Source organism: Cupressus sempervirens, chromosome 8 (genome assembly GCF_028749045.1).
Source record: "Cupressus sempervirens isolate cs-2001-9-10 chromosome 8, ASM2874904v1, whole genome shotgun sequence".
In the NCBI taxonomy this organism is placed as follows: Eukaryota; Viridiplantae; Streptophyta; class Pinopsida; order Cupressales; family Cupressaceae; genus Cupressus; species Cupressus sempervirens.
This window is the reverse complement of record NC_143125.1, coordinates 192576643-192599720: the sequence shown is the minus strand read 5'-3', so window position 1 is coordinate 192599720 and position 23078 is coordinate 192576643.

Genomic DNA, 23078 nt, shown 5'->3' with positions numbered 1-23078 from the left:
AAGCCAAATTAATTTGACATCCACAATTTCTAGGGTAGAGGGAAAGGCTTCACACAAGATAGACCTAGGGCCCATAGGGTGATAAAACCATAATATATGAAGCATAGAAAAAGAAAAACTATGTCTCATTTTGTGGTCCCAAGAGTTGTAAAGGAGTCTATGGATTTATGAACTCTTCATGCAGTTTCATAATAAGTGATGTCATTTTTCAACATGACACACAAGCTAGGAGAGTGGATGGATAATCACCTACAATACCCTCAACATCATCATATGCATCATTAGGGTCATTACAACCTTCTCTAGCTCCATCATCATCAACTGCACCATTGGGGTCATCCCCATCTATGTCACCTTCATTGTCATTATATGCATCATCAAACTCATCCTAGCATATTGAACATATTTGTTTAAGCTGTCAGGGTATATGTGATGGGGTAGATATTGATGTTGATGAGGATGGATTGACATCCCATCCATGTATGAATTATGAGAGTAGATGTTATATATCCACTACTAAGGATGTGGCCCTCACAAATGATTTGATGACGATGGTCTTTGGTGGAGAGGAGATGCAGGTTTGTGTTGACCACAACTAATGTTGATGTGAGAGTGTTGGACAAAAGTGAAGTTGGTGAATATGGAGGTCAAAAATGAGTTGTAAAGTATGTAGAAGAGTTAGACTAGTTATTATATTTTCATTGATGTCAAGCCATTTGGCATGTTACTAATTCATGTAAGTTACAATCATCTGAATGATGTGATGTTTAATAAAGAAGTTGAAGACAAAGTATGAAGATAAGATGACTAAGTGATGTCAATCATGTGAACCTAATTAGGCAACTGATGAATAAGTGTTTTTTTGATTGTTTCACATGATTTCATGAAGTGTTAAGATGATGTACATGCAAGTTAGGTTGGTGGTAAGAGAAGGAATGATGTTGGAAAGTGAAAATAGAAGTTACACTAAGCTAGAAATAGTGGCCAATAAATGTAGAGGATGAAAGGTGAAAGAATTCAGAATGGTATTAATCAATAAATTCTAGCATTAACCAAGCAAGTCTAGTGTTAATCAAGTTTAGTATTAACTAAGTATGAAGAAGGTCGACGAAGGAAGACAAAAAATTGGTAAATGAACAACAACTTGTGAAAATATTGAATAAGTAATGACACAAACAAAAGATCAAGACTATTTTAAAAGATTCCAAGATGAGGATGAAGTGTTTTAGCAAGATCAATGACTAGAATGATTAAGACAAAGATATGATGGGAAATATTTAAGATGTGTTTTGAGATCCAAGAAAGGTGTAAGTTCCAAGGTAGAGTTATAGATGGAAATATTTGAAAGCCATTTTACCTAGCACCAAATTCAATAAACCTCAGATTGTGTAGATGAGAGGAATTATGGAGAGCCTAATTCATGAGATGAAGTGACAAAAAATTGTCTATTTACGGAAGAGACAAGAAGGTAAATGTTGCTGGTCTAGTTGATAGTCAAGTTGATGTGAAGTTTCTGAAGAAGATCCTATTGAGGAGATCAGAGTGTGAAGTTGGGGAGGAGTGAAGTGTTGATGTAATGAGTAGTCAGTGAGAAGAGATATTGAGCATAAAGGAGATCTGAACAAGAAAAGTGAGTTGCATATTTATCTGATCATTTGATTGTTACTCTCTAACCATTGTAGTAGAAAATCTCTTATCGAGTGTACTTAGAAATCATTTTATTTGTAAATCCTTATTGTATGGTGATATTCCATTGAATGTTTGTAAGTCCTTTAGAGAGGTCATTCATTGAAGGGTGATAAGGTCTAGATGATCTTTGGTGAGAATCCCCCAACAGGGGAACACCTAATAATTGTGTTTAAAACCTTTAACAGGGAACTCACTCTTAATTGAGCTCACTTCAAAAGAGTAAAAATATTTTTGGGTGACCAATCCTAGGTGGGTTTTATCCTAATCAAGTTTCCATGTTAAAATTATGGTGTTCATATGTATATGGATATTTTGCATGATATTTTCTTTTACATGTTGAAGCTGTTGTTAGTTTTGTAAGTTTGTTAATGAAGTTGATATTCGGTATAGGAAGCAATTTTTTTTTTGCATAAGAAAGATTAAGTTTATAGTGATTAAAAAGCTGTTTAACTGATAAGTTAAAGTTTTTATAAGAATGGAAAATTATTTGAAAGAGCTTAAGGATTACTAATTCACCCCCCTCTTATTTATCTAATAGTTTATTTTTATTTGATTTTTGACATGCTATTAAATAATCACCTAAATTTCATAAAGATGAGTATTTAATTATTTATAGAGCACTCCAAATTGATATGTGGACAATATGCAATTTAGTGTACAAAAGGTGGTAGGAGAGCACTACACATTGTTAAATAATTTAGAATGACTAAGAGGGGGGTGGGGGTGGGAGTGAATCAATTATCCTTAGGCCTAGATATACCAATTGAACTTTTAACCACTTTAAATACTTTAGATCTAAACATGTAGTAGCTTAGTATTTATAAAAAATAATCAGCAACATAAACTCGTAGTCCACTATCCTAATAGTACTTGACTTGCAGAATTTAAAACAATAATAGTAAAACATCTCAGATAACATAAAAACAAGTATTACACTAGGATTTAACGTGAAACCCAATTTGGGAAAAACTAAAAGTAACAAGTCACCAATTTTTGAATCTTCTAAAGTGAGCTCTATTAGGAGCCAACTCTGTTTAAGGTTACAAAACACACTATTAAATGTGACCTTGTTAAAGGATTTAATCACCATGTTAGGAGTGGCCTTGTTAGAGGAATTATTAACATTCCATTAGAATGTCACCTTGATTAAAGGATTTACATATGACTATTACGTCAACCTCGATTAAAGGATTTCAATACTGATACAATGGTTATAAAGTAACAATAGATTGATCTAACAAATACAACTCACTTTCCAAATACAAATCACAATTTGGTCCAACAATTGACTCATTGACTATCCTCTATTAACATCTCCATCACTGATTCACTTGGAAATCCTTCAAGCAGCCACTTTTCTCCTCAACACTTCACTATTCATCCTCTTGCTCAAGTTTTCCAATCAATAGCTATTCCAATCTAAAAATCCAGTAATGCATTCTAAGACTAAGCACATTGCAATCAAGTATCACTTTGTCAGAGAATTGGTGCAGGACAAGGAAATCAGATTGGAATATGTACATACAAAGGAACAGATTGCTGACATATTCACAAAGCCTTTACCTAAGGATGCATTTTTGTATCTCAGAGGTAAGTTAGGGGTTATTCCCCTATCTGAAGTTCACTAAAATGAGTTTTAGTGATGCATCAGCTCTTACAAAATTGAACAATCATCAGTTGATGCAGCAAATCAAGGAAATATTGCATATGAATCAGTACTAAAGGTACAATGAAATTCATTTGAAATTAGATGGTCTTTGGCATGTGTTGTCAAAGAGGGAGAGTTTTACTGTCATATCTTTTCCGAAATCCGAAATTTGATTAAGTAATTTCTTCACAGAGGGAGATTACTGTAAGAGGGAGAGTTCTCTATCTTAGAGGGAGAATTGTTAATTGTGTTGTGTTACAGTAGACTTGCTTTCAAATTTCATTTCTGCTATGACATGTTGTGTTGCCATCAATGCCAAAGAGGGAGATTGTTGAATACAATTAAGTAATTGTGTATTGTCTTTGATGTTACACAAATGTCATATCAATTATTAGACAGAGTCTACCGAGTTCTATCAACCAGGAAAATAGTTTACAGAGTCTACCGAGCTCAGTTGGTCAGTAAAAGCCTTTTGCAGTGTATACCGAGCATTCCGATATGTCACACAGTGAGTTAGTGTTAACCGAGTTAACTCGGTAAGCTAAGGAAAGTTTAGTTCTTACCGAGATCACTCGGGTATCAAAGGATTTTGTAACGAACGGTTAAGTGTTAACCGAGTTCGCACGGTAAGCTAAGGAAAGCTGAGTTTTCACCGAGCTTACTCGGTAGTCGAAGATAGCTTTTACCGAGTCCAGTCAGTTTCCAAAGGAAGTGGCAGGATTACCGAATTTCCCGGTAATTGTAGTTCTTACCGAGTTCTGCCGGTTAACACAGGAAGGAAGTTTTTGTTCTGTATTGACTGAGCAGCGTCGACCAGTGAAGAATTTTGTTTTTTTCTTCAAGCCGACTTTAGAATATGTTTAGTCAAGTTGGTTGGGCAAGCCGACTTTGGAATTGTTTTAACAAGTTGGTTGGGCCGACCTGGTATTATGAATAATATATAAAGAGGTGCTCAAGATTTTAAAAAAAAAAAGATGAGAGAATGTATATACGAAAAGTGCATGGAAGTGCAAGAAAGAGACTTGCGTGTGCCTAAACAGAATTGAGCAGAGGGAAATCTTGGAGCTGCAGAGATATATTTGATCAGTAAGGATCTCGTGGAGCTAAACTGAGATCTGTATTCAGCAAAGATAAGTTGCATGTATCTTCAGATCATTCATTGTTGCTTTCTAACCATTGTAACAGTGATTCCAAAATCTCCTAACAGAGTTGGTTTAACAGCCATTTCATAAATCCTTTAACAGGGTGGCAATTTAGTTGAATTGTTCAAAAGACCTCTTACAAGGCCACTCCTAACAGGGTGATTAAATCCTCTAACAGGGTCACACCTAACAGTGTGTTTTGTAACCTTTAACAGGGTTGGCTCCTAACAGGGCTCACTTCAGAAGAGTGAAAATTAGTGACTAGTTGCTGGTGGTTTTTCCCATATTGGGTTTCCACGTAAATCTGGTGTCTACTGTGTTAATGATTACTTTCTTTTGCATAGTTGCTTATTTCAGTAAATGCTTCATAAATTAGCTAAACACCTATCAAGTTTTAAGCAGTGATTTTTTTGTAGCAGCAGCAACTAAGTTTAAGGCATCTTTGGGACTGTTTGAAAATATTTTTGTGGTAACTGATTCACCCCTCCCCTCTCAGTTACACCATCTTCATTTTCCAACAATTGGTATCAGAGCCTTTTTGGTGATTGCAGGAGAAGATTTCAAAGATCTAAGCCAAAGATCAAGATGTCTTATAAGAGGGAAATCCCAAGGCTTAACCGAAACAACTTCTCAGCATGGTAGGGATTAATGAGACTTCATCTAGCTTCCATTGGTGACACTGGTCTGAAATATCTTGATGAGAAATATGTAGAACCATCAGGTACATTATCAGTCAATGACATTGCTATAAAGAAGACTCATAACATTATGATGATTGATATTGCATCTGCCTTGAGTTATGAAGAGTTTGATGATGTCAAGGACTGCACTACTGCCTATGAAATGTGAGAAAGATTGAAAGAGATCTATGGTGGAGATGACAATGTCAAAAGAGCCAAAGCTGAAAGTCTGAGAGGACAGTTCGATCAGATGAAAATGAAAGAAGATGAAAATATTTCCAAATATGTTGAAAGAATTAAAGCATGTGTCAGTGCTATCAAAGCTTCTGGAGGAAGTATCAGTGAAGAGACAATCATAAGTAAAGTTCTTAGAACTCTACCTCCAGTTTATGCCATCAGGGTATCAGCCATTCAAGAAAGAAGATGTGAGGCCAATCACAAGATAAACCTAGAGGCCATAGTTGGAAGATTGATAGCATTTGAATTAGATAATTTTGATAATTATGTTCCAGCTGCAAAGAACATTGAGTCTGCATTTGAAGCCAAGCTTTCACTCAAGGACAAAGGAAAAAAGAAGAAAGAATCTCAGTCAGAAAGTGAAGATCAATCAGATCAGAGCTCTGACAGCGACCTTGAAGTAATTGAAGCCCTACTTGCAAAGAAATATTCAAGAGGAAGAGGTAAATACAGAGGTAAAGTACCCCTAATCTGCTTTTCATGTGAAGAAGTCGGTTATATTGCTGCAAGGTGTCCAAACAAGAAAGATAAAGATGAAAAGAAAGATAATAAATGGAACAGTAAGAAAGATTTCAAATCATTTAAGGATAAAAGTAAGAAATCATATTTTATGGCTAAAGATTCTAATGATTCTAATGATGAAGAAGAGGATGAGATTGTTTACATTGCTGTAAAAGATGAATCTGACAATGAAGAAATGGCACTCATCTCTCACATAAGTAAGAATGATACATGGATCATTGATAGTGGCTGCTCACATCATATGACTAGAGATAAAACAAAGTTTGATCAATTTGAAGAGTATGATGGTGGCAGTGTAAGATTTGGAAACAATGAACCTTGTTGCATCAAAGGAAAAGGGAGAATCACTCTAACCCAGGAACTTGTATGTGATAATGCTTATTGGGTAGAAGGACTAAAGCACAATTTATTGAGTGTGGCACAGTTACTCAACAATGGACTCAAAGTAGAATTCATCCAAGGCAAAGCAAGACTGCTGAACGGTAAAGGAAAGCTGATTGGATCTGGTATTCAAACTAAAGGTAACTTGTTCTATCTTGAACTTGATGAACATTCATGTTTTATTGTTCAAATAGAAGAGAGTTGGTTATAGCATAAAAGATTATGTCATGTGAATTTTGACAATCTGGTAAAGATAAGCAAATTCAAGAAAGTGAGAGGCATTCCTGATTTAAAGAAACCAGAGGTCGGTTTATGCAAAAATTGTCAAATTGGAAAGATGGGTAAGTCTAGTTTCAAAAGCAAAAATTATCAGTCTGAAGATTTATTAGAAATTGTGCATACTGACTTATGTGGACCTATTGAAACTGAAAGCTATACTGGTGAAAAATATTTCATTCTTTTTGTTGATGATTATTCAAGAATGATGACCATCATGTACCTAAGGAACAAATCAGAAGCATTTGAAAAGGTCAAATGGTATTTGGCAAGAGTAGAAAAAGAAACAGGGAAAAGATTAAAATGCCTAAGGTCAGATAGAGGTGGTGAATTTATTTCACATGAATTTAATAACTTTTGTATTGAAAGAGGAATCAAAAGACAGGTTTCAGCACTAGGTACACCTGAACAAAATGGCATAGCTGAAAGAAGGAACAGATCCATCATGGATTGTGCAAGAACCTTGATGATAGAAAAGAATGTTGCTATCAAATACTGGAAGGAGGCTATCAGTACAGCAGTTCATACCTTAAACCGAGTACAGTTAAAAAAGGACTCATTCAAAACTCCCTACGAAATATGGTATGACTATAAACTCAATGTAAGTTATCTGAAAGTATTTGGAAGCAAATGTTATATCTTGAAAGAATCTAGAAAAGGAAAATTTGATGTAAAAGGTGATGAAGGTATATTTCTTGGATACTCATGTAAGAGTAAAGCATATAGATGCTTAAACTTATCTACTCACAAAGTCATAGAAAGTATACATGTGAAAGTTGATGAATTTGCAGAAAAGACTGAAGAAGAAAGCATAAAAGAACCAGAAGATTACAAAAGATTCGTCTTCAGTGATTCGGATACAATATCAACTGCATCTAAGAATCAAAAATCTTCTTCTACCGAGTCATCACTAACCGAGTTGCAGGAAACATCTACCGAGCCAACATCTACCGAGCCAACGTCTACCGAGTCAGAAAATACCGAGTTAGAGATTACCGAGCCTGAGGTAACCGAGCAAGTACATACCGTGCCCGTTAATACCGAGCCAGACCAAATCGAGCAAAGAGGAGAAATGCAAGAAGATAACGACAAAAATCATCCAAAAGAAAAAGAACCTATTCTAGCCAAATATGTCAGGAGACATCATTCAGCAGATCAGATCATTGGAAATAAATCTGATGGAACCATCACAAGAAGTAAGTTGAAGGGTACTTGTTTACTTGCTGATTTTGAACCTAGAACTGTCAAAGATGCATTAGAAAATGATAATTGGATTGAAGCAATGAATGAAGAAATAGAGCAGATAGAGAAAAACAAAACATGGACTCTTATACCCAGGCCTAAAGACAAAAATGTAATCGGTACAAAGTGAGTTTTCAGAAATAAGTTGGATGAAAATGGTAAAGTATCAAGAAACAAAGCTAGATTAGTGTGCAAAGGATATTCTCAAGAAGAAGGCATAGATTATGGAGAAACTTTTGCTCCCGTTGCTAGATTGGAAGGTGTTAGAACCTCATTAGCATATGCTTCCTACAAAGGATTTAAAGTTTATCAGATGGATGTCAAGTCAGCATTTCTAAATGGTATACTGGATGAAGAGGTCTACATTGAACAACTTGAAGGTTTTATTGATCCAAATAAAAAGAACATGGTTTGAAAATTGCACAAGGCATTGTATGGTCTGAAACAAGCCCCTAGAGCATGGTATGAAAGATTGCATAGCTATCTTATTCAAATTGGGTTTCAAAAAAATAATGATAACAGTAGTTTGTATATCAAGGAAGGACCAGAAAATAAGATTGTCCTAGTAGAAATATTTGTAGATGATACTATTTTCACAGGGAATGATGATCTTTGCAAAGAATTTTCAGAACAAATGAGCAAAGAATTTGAAATGTCAATGTTCAGTGAAATCAAATTCTTTGTGGGACTTCAAATTCAGCAGAACAAGAATGGCATCTACATCACTCAAGCAAAATATATCAAAGAGATATTGAAAAAGTTTGGTATGGAAGACTGTAAACCAGTTGGAACTCCCATGTGTACTGGACTAAAACTTACCAAAGAAGATGATTCAAAGGAAATAGATCAGACATTGTACAGATCTATAATTGGAAAGTTGCAATATGTAGTTCATACTAGGCCAGATATTGCTCTTGCAGTTGGAATTGTGGCAAGATTTTCAGCCAAACCAAGAGAAAATTACATGATGGCAATCAAGAGAATAATGAGATATCTGAAAGGAACTGAAGATTATGGATTATGGTATAAACTTGGAGGAAACCTAGACTTAAAAGTGTTTACTGATGCTGATTGGGCAGGAAACCTTGACGACAGAAAAAGCACAAGTGGAGGTGCATTCTTTCTTGGAAAGAGGTTGGTTTCTTGGATAAGCAAAAAGCAAAACTGTACAGCTCAATCAACAGCAGAGGCAGAGTATGTTGCTGCAGCAGTAATCTGTTCTAATATTGTTTGGTTCAAGCAATTGCTACAAGGCATGAAGATGGAAATCAAGGAACCAATCGTCATGTTTTGTGATAACACAAGTGCAATCAATATATCTAAAAATCCAGTAATGCATTCTAAGACTAAGCACATTGCAATCAAGTATCACTTTGTCAGAGAATTGGTGCAGGACAAGGAAATCAGATTGGAATATGTACATACAAAGGAACAGATTGCTGACATATTCACAAAGCCTTTACCTAAGGATGCATTTTTGTATCTCAGAGGTAAGTTAGGGGTTATTCCCCTATCTGAAGTTCACTAAAATGAGTTTTAGTGATGCATCAACTCTTACAAAATTGAACAATCATCAGTTGATGCAGCAAATCAAGGAAATATTGCATATGAATCAGTACTAAAGGTACAATGAAATTCATTTGAAATTAGATGGTCTTTGGCATGTGTTGTCAAAGAGGGAGAGTTTTACTGTCATATCTTTTCCGAAATCCGAAATTTGATTAAGTAATTTCTTCACAGAGGGAGATTACTGTAAGAGGGAGGGTTCTCTATCTTAGAGGGAGAATTGTTAATTGTGTTGTGTTACAGTAGACTTGCTTTCAAATTTCATTTCTGCTATGACATGTTGTGTTGCCATCAATTCCAAAGAGGGAGATTGTTGGATACAATTAAGTAATTGTGTATTGTCTTTGATGTTACACAAATGTCATATCAGTTATCAGACAGAGTCTACCGAGTTCTATCAACCAGAAAAACAGTTTACAGAGTCTACCGAGCTCAGTTGGTCAGTAAAATCCTTTTGCAGTGTATACCGAGCATTCCGGTATGTCACACGGTGAGTTAGTGTTAACCGAGTTAACTCGGTAAGCTAAGGAAAGTTTAGTTCTTACCGAGATCACTCGGGTATCAAAGGATTTTGTAACGAACGGTTAAGTGTTAACCGAGTTCGCACGGTAAGCTAAGGAAAGCTGAGTTTTCACCGAGCTTACTCGGTAGTCGAAGACAGCTTTTACCGAGTCCAGTCGGTTTCCAAAGGAAGTGGCAGGATTACCAAATTTCTCGGTAATTGTAGTTCTTACCGAGTTCTGCCGGTTAACACAGGAAGGAAGTTTTTGTTCTGTATTGACCGAGCAACGTCGGCCAGTGAAGAATTTTGTTTTTTTTTTCAAGCTGACTTTAGAATATGTTTAGTCAAGTTGGTTGGGCAAGCCGAATTTGGAATTGTTTTAACAAGTTGGTTGGGTCGACCTGGTATTATGAATAATATATAAAGAGGTGCTCAAGATTAAAAAAAAAAAAAGATGAGAGAATGTATATACGAAAAGTTGCATGGAAGTGCAAGAAAGAGACTTGCATGTGCCTAAAAAGAATTGAGCAGAGGGAAATCTTGGAGCTGTAGAGATATATTTGATCAGTAAGGATCTCGTGGAGCTAAACTGAGATCTGTATTCAACAAAGATAAGTTGCATGTATCTTTAGATCATTCATTGTTGCTTTCTAACCATTGTAACAGTGATTCCAAAATCTCCTAACAGAGTTGGTTTAATAGCCATTTCATAAATCCTTTAACAGGGTGGCAATTCAGTTGAATTGTTCAAAAGACCTCTTACAAGGCCACTCCTAACAGGGTGATTAAATCCTCTAATAGGGTCACACCTAACAGTGTGTTTTGTAACCTTTAACAGGGTTGGCTCCTAACAGGGCTCACTTCAGAAGAGTGAAAATTAGTGACTAGTTGCTGGTGGTTTTTTCCATATTGGGTTTCCACGTAAATCTGGTGTCTATTGTGTTAATGATTACTTTCTTTTGCATAGTTGCTTATTTCAGTAAATGCTTCATAAATTAACTAAACACCTATCAAGTTTTAAGCAGTGATTTTTTTGTAGCAGCAGCAACTAAGTTTAAGGCATCTTTGGGACTGTTTGAAAATGTTTTTGTGGTAACTGATTCACCCCTCCCCTCTCAGTTACACCATCTTCATTTTCCAACACCTTAATCTTCTTCTCTTTTTCTTGGTCAAGCCTGTGTATTTGGTCTTCAATTGATCACTTCTTCTAGGATTCAATACAACTATCTTCTCCACTTAGGTTATGATTAAACAATCACATTATCTTGTCAAGTTTTAACCAAACAAGTGTCTATTTTAGTTCCTCATAACTGAACCTTTCCTCTAGGTCCTTTTATTATGTCCTCTTCTCAAATCCTCTTCATCAATCATCTTGATTTGGCACTCTACTCTAGTAGTTGTCTTACCACTAAGGTTTGACATCAATGACAACATAACAATTATTCCAATTTAGTTTCCAACAATGTCCCTCTTTCGTATTGATGGCAACACCTCTAGTTACCATGCAATCCAAAACATATAATTGCTTTGAGCATCTCCCTCTATGTTAAGTATCAAACCCTCAATAATATCATTAGTTTCATTTTGATTCTCACCTTAGTGTCCAAAAATCTCCCTTTTTAGTTTCATTTTTATGCTCATCCATGAATCTCTAATGTGCACCACATACACTCCCTCTATCATATTAGATCATGAAATCAATCATCTCTTTTTTATTGCTAGCAATACCTTAAATTGATTTTTCATGGTTAATATATTCTCCCTGTTTGCAACATCTCTTACTATTTTCATCTTAAATATTCATGAATACCTCCCTCTTCATATGGTAACCATATACTATCTCCCTCTTTGACAACAATGCCAAAGAAATCCCATCATTCTCATGCATCTTTACCATGTATATATCTTTATGTCATTACGTCTGAATCTTATTCACCATCTGTTGTCTATTTTTATAACTGATACAACATTTTTTTTTCTCACTTCACCACTTTAGGTATCTCATAAAATATAACTTTCTGCATCAACTTGTAAGATATTATGATCAACACATTTGGTGTAGAGCTCCATCTTATCTTAAGTATCCTTAGCTAGGGGAATTACCCCTAATAAACCTCTTAGATACTCATGCACATCCATAGGTAAAGCAATAGTGAAAATATCATTTATTTTCTCCTTGGTGTTCATATATTCCAATCTCAATTCTTTATCTTGAACCAACTCTCTCAAGTAATGATACTTGATAGCAATATGTTTGGTCATTGTGTGCATTACAAGGTTCTTTGATATATTTATAGGACTTGTATTATCATAATAGGTAATAACATGATCAATGATCTCTTTTCTCATCCTTTTCAATAATGGCTTGATCCACACAATGTTTGAACAATTCATTGCCGCTGCCACATATTTAGCTTCTACTGTTGATTGTGAAATGCACTTTTTCTTTTTGTTTGTCCATGAAACTAATCTCTTTCCTAGAAAGAAAGCTCCACCACTTTTACTTTTTCTGTCATCAACCTTGCCTGCCCAATCTGCATCTATGTACACTTTCATCTCAAACTTGTCATTCTTCTTGTAATATAGGCCATAGTCCTTTGTTCCTTTGAAAAAAATTAGTATCATTTTCACTTCCATCATATTATTCTCCTTAGGATTTGTAAAAAAATATTGCAACAATTTCAATTGCTAGTGCAATGTCAAGTCTATTGTGAAAAATACACTGTAGTTTCCCAATCATTGATCTATATAATTTTTGGTTCACATTAGTAGAATCATCATTCTTAGATATCTTATGTCCAGTAGCCATAGGCTTCCTGATTGGTCTTGAATATTTCATCCCAAAAGTTTTCAGTATCTCCTTGATGTATTTTGATTGAGTAATGCAGATACCTTGCTTCATTAGATATACTTGTAAAACAAAAAAGGATTTGATTTCTGCAAACATAGACATTTCAAATTCCTTCTTCATCTCATCTACAAATAATTTTCATAGTGCATCTTGTCCTCCAAATACGATATCATCAACAAATATTTCAGCCAACAATATCCCTTTATCACCTTCATTTTTCAAGTATAGATTATTGTTATCATTAGTTCTTGCAAAACCAATCTTTACCAAATAATTGTGTAACCTTTCATACCATGCTCTAGGAGATTGCTTCAATCCAAATAGTGCTTTGTGCAATTTACATACCATATCCCTTTTGTTGGGATCAAAAAATCCATTTGGTTGTTCAATGTAAACCTCTTCTTCTAGTATTCCATTTAGAAATGTAGATTCGATATCCATTTGATATAATTTAAATCCTTTATAAGAAGAATAGGAAAGTAATGTTGTAAATCCTTCCAATCTTGTAACTGGCACAAATGTTTCCCCACAGTCAATACCTTCTTTTTGTGCATATCCTTTGCATATGAATCTAGCTTTATTCCTTGTGACTTCTCCTTTTTCATCTAGTTTGTTCTTGAATACCCACTCGGTTCCAATAACATTCTTGTACTTTGGTCTAGGTACCAGTGACCAAGTTTTTCTCTTCTTTATTTGTTCAATTTCTTCATTCATTGATTGAATCCAATTCTCATTATCCAAAGCATCCTTTACTGATTTCGGCTAAAACATGTATCACTTCTAAGTTTTTTCCTTTTCATAACTCTAAAGTCTTTGTTTCCAATGATTTATTCAAGTGCATGGTGTCTTCTCACATACTTTGCTAGTATAGGTCCTTTTCTTCTTCCTTTTTTTCAGGTTCATCTTGAAAATTAATTTCAAGTTCATTTTGTATTTATGCTTCTTGTTCTGGTTGCTAAACATTGTCTTCCTGGTGTTCAACAACTTTTTCATGTCTCTTGACATCATTCTACTGATGTTCGACATGAATTATCATTTGCTTGATAGCTCGGCACTGCAACTCAATATTCACATTTTGTTGTTACTCAGTAGCCTTATTTTCTAGCTTAGATAAGGTGCAGGGAACACTTGCATTGGCATAAATGAATGTTTTGTAATTTTTAGGTTCTATCGTGCATTCAACTTCATTCCTTTCTGCATATTCATCAATTTTCACATTTGCACTTTCTACAAATTTGTTAGCGTTAGAGTTCAAACACTCTTAAGATTCTCTTAGTGGAATATCCTAGGAATATATCTTCATCAATTTTAAAATCAACTTTTCTATTTATATTGTCCTTTAGTATATAATGATTGCTTCCAAAGACTTTAAAATATTTCACATTAGGGCATACCCATACCATAACTCAAAGGGCATAATGTGTGTACCTTTCTTGACATGTACTTGGTTCAAAGTGTAGATTGTTGTACTTACAACTTTTCTCCAGTATTTTTGTGACAATTATTCTCCATTATTAGTGTCCTAGCACAATCCATGATTGATTTGTGTTAGAGTAATTAGATATTTCCTAATTAACTCTAGTTTTCTTAAGCTAAACTTTAGGCATCTAATAATTAATTATTTTATTAATTATTACGACACAACCTAGGTTAGACATTTTTAAGATTTTGATTTCTTCTATAAGGATGATCTCTATTAAACTAATTTATTATTGATAATAGAAATATCTTTTTTTTCTCATCAAGAATGTCTCATCTATGGATCTGGCAATTCTTTACTCAATAGCTTTTTGCTTCTCTCTTCTGTGATAGGTATTTGCATGTAGGTGATTCTTGAGAGATGTGAAGTTGATATTTCATCAACTTCAACATGGTATTAGAGGTCCAAATCTTCATGCCCTTGTTCTTTTCTTGAGAAATTTGGCATCAATTTTCAGATCTATGGTTTTCAAATGATTATGTATTAGAATTGGCAAGGACCTATTTTTTGGTGCACGGTGAGCCCAAACATACATCACTGTTGAGCTCAAAGTGCTCAAAAACCTCCATTTCCATATAAAATACATCCAATTTGGACGTTGTTGAAATCTGAGGCAAAGTGTTTTTGCACCGAAGGCATTTTGACCTAGGCAAGCAAATCAAGATGATCTTTTTATTTATTTATTTAATTTAACAAACAAAGTATTTGCTAGTGTATATGGGAGGAGGCATTTTTTTTTCTTTTATTTTTTTAAAAAGGAAAAGGTTTCCTTTGCCAGTGTCAATGACATTTTTTATTTAAAAAATGGGGAGCAACTCTTTTTGGGGAGCCCACAATTTTTTTGGATCTCACATTGGTTTGATGCACCCAAACACCTCAGAAGTTGAGTGCACAGCTAGCTAGCCCTTGGTTCATGCTCTCACCTTGGCTCTCTAAACTTAGAGTTTCATAGTTTGAAAAATGCTTTTGTCATTGGTGGGTATTGTTGGGAATCAATTTCTTGGTGCTTTTCCAAGGCACATGACCCAATTCAAAAATGTGGTTTTTGGAATGTTCAACACTTTTTTTACTTGGAGATTGAGCGGTCCTCCACAAGTAACTTCTCATTGGCTTCTAAGATGAGTTTGGGTCACATGCATTCTTCACTCACCCTGTGTTTGGAGATTGGGACTAACCAAATTTTTTTGGGCCTCCTCACCTGATGTTTTTCACCATACACAGTTAACATTTTTTGTTTGGAGACAACACACAATATATGTGGAAGGTGCATTTTATAGGGAATGTTAACATGATTCATCACCAAAAACTAACCCTACCAGACTATCTCAACACTTATTTTGGCCTTCCAGTCGAAGTCAATGTCACTATTATCAAGCCCATGTGGCAACTTTAAAGATTCAACCCTTCCTCCAATTTTTTTGGCAGATTTGTCTTGAGAGTCATCACAAATTTCATGTCTTTGATGGAAAGTTTTAGCCCTTCATTTTGGGAATTAATGCGACCTCTCCTTCAATCATGCCTACATTTTTGTCAAGTCTGTATTTGCATCCAGTTTTTTGGGCAGACTACCACTCCTTCCAATGCATTAATGGTGGCAGCTACACAATCTTCTATTTGGTTGGCCATCTTAGTTATTACTTTCTAAATTTGAGGGATTATCATGGTAGAATCAATGAAGAAAGTTGAATCATTGAACCCCTAAACTATTGTTTTTTTTATTTTCAACATCTCATTGAATTAAGGAGCTTTCTAAAGGTCTCACCATGAATAGAAATATCCCCCCTCAGCTGACCTGAATAAAGACTCTTTGGATTCCCCAACATCCTCTGTGTGCTTTGAGGTGATTTCAACATTAAAATTCATATTTTTTTCCATCCAAGAAATTTGGATATTTATGGTGAGAGTATTTTTTATTGTAGCTTTCCTTGTTTTGGTGGCTATTTGGGTGGTTTAGGCCATTCAATGTACAACACATGATATGTTTTGGATATTGCTTGATTGGTGGAGTGGGCACTTTGTTTACCCTTGCACTATGGACTGAGACTTTTTCCATGCCCATGTCATCCCCCCCAGGCTCATGATTCCTCCTTTTGCAGTGGACTGAGACTTTTTCCATTGCTCGATGGTTTGTGTTTTGGAGTTTTCAAGGTAGTTTTATGTCTTTGAAACTGGGCTTGCATGTGCATGCTTTGATTGGTGGACTTCATATTTGTGGAAGTGTGGATTTAGACATGTTTATTTTGGCCACCATATTTTTTTCTTCTGATATCGACCCTTTTGTCTGGCTCTTGATTCTAACGGTTGGACTTCTTCTTAAGCTTGGGTCATTTTTGAGGCATTTTTTCTACTGTCAAATTTGGGCTTGTCACTTGCTGATCTCAATGCCATGTTAATATTGCATTAGCACTTCTGTAACCTTTTTAGGCTCTTTTTGGACCTACCTTCACATTTTTGCTCATATCTTAGGCATACAGACTCCATTTTTTGCAAACAAGATATCCATGAAAGCTAGTTCCAAGCTCATCACAATGATAAAGTTACTTTTCAGTTTTGATGCATTTTTTATGTTTTTTTTGCTACCAAAGTCAGGGGTACAAGTTTTTTACTTCTAAATGCATATCTTGAGCATTCAATCTCCAATTTGGGAATTATTTATATGGTTTGAAAGGTCTTTTTGAAATTTTTTAGTGATGCTAGTTGTTTTTCTAGATTCTGCTCTAGGCACATTCTATTCAGTCTTTTGCATTTTTTCATTTGGGTAGATATCTTGGTTGTTTCAGGTTTGAGGATTGATTTTGTTGCTTTAGATGATTCATCATGACTTATACTATCTATTATATTAGTCTTATGTCTCTTCTGGTCTCATAGACATCATTTGTATGCATTCTTACAAATGCACTAAGATAAAGTGCCATAATGAATTTTTATTTTTGTTTGAGTTGTTTTGCCTTAATTTTATTTTTAATTTGAGCTGTGTAATATAAAGACACTCATGCAGATTATTGTATTCTTGGGAGTCACCATATCTTTTGACTTATTGTACATGCACTACTCATGATTAAAGTTCCATGGGGGGTTGATGTTTTGCCTTTGTTTGCCATCTTCTTTTGTCTAGTGAGCTTTCATTTGGTGACATTAGCCTCATGACATGTTTGAGGTTGATCACCTCACTACAATATGTATTATTTTGTGCATCTTGATCGTGGTTCCTTGACATGGAGTTCTTTTGGCCCATTTTTCTAGTTTCATATTGTAATACCCCAAAATTGGCTAATTGCCATGATTACCAATTTTGGTCTATTTTGATTAACCATAAAGTCCTATGTCACTAGGTAATCCTGATTCTAATAATCTCTACTCGACCTAAGTGTCAAATGCAAAAAATCAATAATCTGTATTAATCATTTACTTTAATTGATTCTTGAATATTCATTGAATTGGCTAAATTAACTTTTTAATTGATTTAATTTAATTATAAGTCCTAGTACTTTAATTAAATTAAATCACCCCTTTTAGCGAATATACATGAGGAATTAAATATATTTGATTTAATTAAAAATTCTCATTCGGATTGTTGAATTTAATTTTTCAATTTAAATCAAATATCTTCTCCAATATTCTCTCTTCAGTTCAAAAATGGAAACTCTTAGTTAACTGAAATCAGAAAAGGAAACAAATCAGTTAATTCTTTATTCCACTCAAAAGAAATTAGTTAACTTCCTTTTCATAAGGAAGTTTCTATTTTAACCGAATCTTCTCTCTAATCTTAATTGTCCATCCAAACTGATCTTGACCGTTGATCAATTCTTGGATTCTATTTAAGGGACTCTCAATCCCTCATTATAGAGGTTGGAATTTAATTTTATTGAATTGCTATCAAAATAATCACACATTTTAGCTTTCATATTCACTTAAATACTTTAATGTCATTTTAAATAAGAATGCATACATTTAGCTTAATGTCTTTAATTTCTTAGATTAACACTTGCATTTTCATATAGATTAATTGCATAATCATATTCTACATAAAATCCTTCATTCTAGCAAGGTCTGGTTGCTTGCTTCTCAATCTAAGAGAAACTAGGCAAAATCCTTCTAGTTAGGAGGAGACAGGTTGCATTTCTGGGCCTCTTGGATGAACTATCCCATGTTCATTGCAGGATGAATCCGCATACAATGACCAATTTGAAGTGTAGGTGAAAGATTCGAGGTCACATTTTCATGTATACATTTCTGGTGCCCCACAGTGGGCGCTATAAATGTATGCATGAAATGTGGGCCTCTGTGATTCACACACACTTCAACATGATCATTATTTGAAGAATCATCCTGGAATGCACATGGGATTGTGCATCTAAAATAACCAACAGGTCAATCTATTGCCTCCTAACTAGAATTATTTTTCTATTTGCTCTCAGATTGAGAAGCTAGAAACTAGACCTCTAGAATGAAGGATTTTTTCTTAAGCTAAATGAGAATGCAAATTATACTAGATGAAATGCAATTAAGCTAAGAAAATAAAAGATCAAACTATGTTAAATGAATGCATTTTTAAAATCTAGATGATATTATAATGCAAGAAATAAAAGCTATGAAAAAGTGAGCAAGATGAGCAAGTATTCCAGCATAAGTTCAATGAAAATTCCAAAATTCTCTACCACTATAATGAGGGATTACAAGCCTCTTAAATAGAATTCCTAAAATCGATCAATAGTCAAAATTAATTGCGATGAACGGTCAAGATTAGAAATGAGATTCAGTTAGAATGGAAAATTTCCTTATGAAAAGGAAGTTAATTGATTTCTTTTTGTGTGGAATTAGGGAATTAACTAATTTAATTCCTTTTTTGATTTCAGTCAATTGAGAATTTCCATTTCTGAACTGAAGAGAGAATATTGGCGAAGATATTTGATTTAAGGAAATTAAATATAACCTCATAATTGAGTATTCTAATTTGAATAATTAAATTCAACATTTAGAATAAGAATATTTAATTAAATCAAATATATTTAATTCCTTTGTACATTAGCTAAAGAAGTAATTTAATTCAATTAAAGTATAAACACTTATAATTAAATTAAATTAAATCAATAGGTTTAGTGTAGCTAATTTGAGTCAATACTTAGGAATTAAATAAAGAATATGATTAATGTAGATTAGGATTTCTTCCATTTGACAATTAGGTCAAGTAGCGAGTATCATAAATAGAATTGCCTAGTAAAATAGGACTTAGAAATGATTGAATGGACCAGAATTGGTTTAGCATGGCAATGTGGCAATTTTGGGGTATTACATTTGTCCCTCTTTGAATAGATCAACAAATGAGATTGGTTCTAAAATTGATGATACAAAGACCAATTGATAAGCTTTTAAAGGTTATCTCCAAAATGGAGCTTAACCTTAGGGAATCCAGATAGAACACCTAGATACCAAGATTGATAAGCTTTTAAAGATTATCTCTAGAATGGAGCTTAATCCTAGGGGATCCAGATAGAACACCTAGATACCTAGATTGATAATCTTTTAAAGATTATCTCTAGAATGGAGCTTAATCTTAAGGAATCCAGATAGAACACCTAGATACCTAGATTGACAAGCTTTTAAAGATTATCTCTAGAATGAAGCTTAATTTTAAGCGATCCAAATAGAACACCTAGATAACTAGATATAAAAGATAACAAGATCCAATCATGAGTCATAGAATCATCCTCAAAAGGAGGCTTGATCCTTAAGAGTCAGGGTTTAGATTGTCCCAATAACTGTCCATCAAACTCTAACCAGAAATGTTATAAGGTTGATTAGCTAATCAAAAGATGAGATAGATGAAAAAGATGCCAGATAAAGGGAACAAGATGCCCCAAGTGATTAGATGCCCCTAGTCATGAGGACATAAGATGGGGCAGAGAAAAACAATTTTTCTGGCCTCATTTGTCTATTTTTATGATATTTTCATTACTCTATCATACTTGTCAATACAATCTTTTAGATTTTCATGCGGAAAATTTCATTTTCGCACGAAGATTTGAGGGTTTCACATGTCTCTGTACACTTTCTCTAGCGAAAAAGTGCCCTATTGTGCAGATTTTTGCATGACACCTCATTTTCTCATGCACGAAAATGAAAGACTATACATGGAGCTATGCAATATTTCATGCAACATATTGAAACAACACAGTTAAAATGTAGTTTTTTAGTATGCTATTTATCATTTTTTACTGATGTGTTTTCTCTGAAGCATCATTATTTAGTTTTTCTAATTTTTTGCAGCCTAAGAATTGTCTACAAGATGTTTGACGAAGACTCCTTTATACAAACTTTCCCAAACATGAACTAATTGTGTGTTGTAGGACATTGTCAAAGATACGATTGTTGAAGACCAAATCTTAAAACCCACTAAAACAATGTGTCTTTTTCTTGCTTTCTAAACATAGTCTAATTAGGGCTTGTGAACTTAATAGGGTGCATGATAGAAGAATAGGGGACTATGCTCTTCACCACTTGGAGGTCATGAAAAAGGGTGAATCAGAAACCTAGAAGCTTCTAAAAGACAAAATTAGAGGGAGGCAAGCAAGTTAGTGGTTCTCCCAAACAAAGCCTTTAATGAAGAGATGATGATTTCCTTTTGGAGGTCAAAGTCTTGGAATAGACTAAGGTGGGATTAATTAAGCTAACTTGGTGATTAACGTGTTTTGCATGTTTGGGTGAGAAAATAAGGTAGAGGAGTATGCTCTTTCCCCTTGAGAGAAATCATAAACTTTGACCCTTATGTTCGAACCACCAGTCCGAGTCAATCTTTTAAAGGGCTTGCTGGAGTGATCAAATGTCACAGAATGACCCAAGTGAGCACACTCCTTTCACTAGAGATTCCAACTCACTATAATAAAGAAGCTTTGTAGAGAGAAATACTCCAAAGCCATATTAATTTATTCCTCTTGATTCTTGATATCGCATATCAAGAGGAGGCTCTGTCTGTTGCACTAGCCAGTGCTGACCCCAATCTTGCTAAGCAAGTGTGTGCACTCTTAGATGCTGGTGTAGGCTACTGATCTCAACTTTTCTTGTGGAGCCACTAGAGATTAATATGGATGGAAGTCAAATAAAATCCTTTAGTTAGAGGCTACCTAGTTCACCTCCAAAAGGAGGCATAATCTTTGTGCAAGGAGGGGGAAGAATCTCTCTTGTAGAACTCACCATAGGCATGCTACTAGGTGTTGGAAGGTGGTATACGCACTTGACCCCTACCACAAGGGTGTTCATTCAGTATATATGTTTTTGAGCCCTTTGAATACACCAAAAACAAGGGCGCCCTCTAGGGGGTGACACGATTATGTGAGGTGCATGCATGCGCTTAAGTTGTGGGACAAAGGTTTTGCCTTGTCTACCATTTTCTATTTTTAGGGATAAACTGTGTTTGTTATTGAGTCCTAAACATGTCCAAACCTATATAAACAAACTAAAGGTCAAGATTCCCCCATCCCTTTGAGTTGCTTCGCCCTCAATTGGATTGTATTCAACTACTGCTTGCTCCTGTGTCTTGTTGAAAACACTTTGTCTTACTTGAAATCCAACGCTATTTCAAAATCTAAAAATCAACCCTACAATCTATCTAATATTTGTCAAATGAATCAACAATCTATCCAAAACAATCTAAAATTTTCAAAAACCTCTTCAAAATCCAGTCTAGTTGTTAGTATGGTCTCAATTTTTGTTCATAGTTTGCAACATTTTGCATAAGTACCTTTTGTTCTGTCACTTCTTCATGCGGGTATTTCCACATCTTCACATGAGAACTTGCATATCTCCATGTGAGATCTTGCTAATAGCCTCCTATTTTGTTTGCCAAAACCTGTCACTTCTTCACGTGGCCTGTAGTACATCCTCACATGAGTTTATATTGTTGTTTTGAGATTTTGCACTCGCCTATGTACTTTCTCATGCACCTTCTATAGAATCTTCAAATGAGACCTTGAGTCAAAACTATCAAATCAACTTGTTTGAGAAATCTATGCTCTATGTCTAGTCTATTTTCTCCATTGGGTTACCTCTTCTTTGTCTGTAAATAGTCTCAATCAATGGCATTTCGTTCAGCTGATGACCTGCGATCTATACTTTAACTAGTCTCATCTCTCATTTGTTTTATTCTCATCCTCTAGTGTTCATTATACTTTGTGTCATGATAGTCATAATCTTTGGCTATTCTAGCCTTCAATCAAACTACTCGTACCTTAGTAAACAACACTCTTTCATTGCTTTTTGAGACTACATTTTAGTGTGATCCTTGTATTGGTCTTTGCTTCTTGTCCTTGTCTATGACTATCAAAGCAAGAAGTGAGAATGTGTTTTATCACCTTATATTTAGGTGAGGTCAAGCTAGGGCTCATAATCATGACAGAGGTCACCTTCTATTTTATACACGATCTGTGTTCAGTTCGTCCAGTGAGGAATCTTCACAATCTCCTTCACCTGTATCACCTCGAGTCTAGCGAACATTCTCCATAAACTTACAACAAACTAGGAACCGCTTGTATCAAGAGGGTCCTTAGATGAGAAAAGCTCCCAAATCTCTGAATAAAACTTCTAAATTCTTTTCCAAAGGACCTTTCCAATCACAACATATTGAAATTGAACATGTTCCTGTAATGGCTAATTATGAACCTGAATGTGGTAATCATAGTAGACATCAAGATCAACCTAGGAATGACAAAGAAAAAGACCATGACATTGATGATGAATATGAAGAGGTGGACATACTTCTTGAACACATAGCAAAGTTTCGTAAAGAAAAAAACTTTTAGAAGGTCATGGAAATCCTACTCAACAAAGAGAAAGAAAAGTACTTTCTCAAACTTGCTCAAGAGGGAG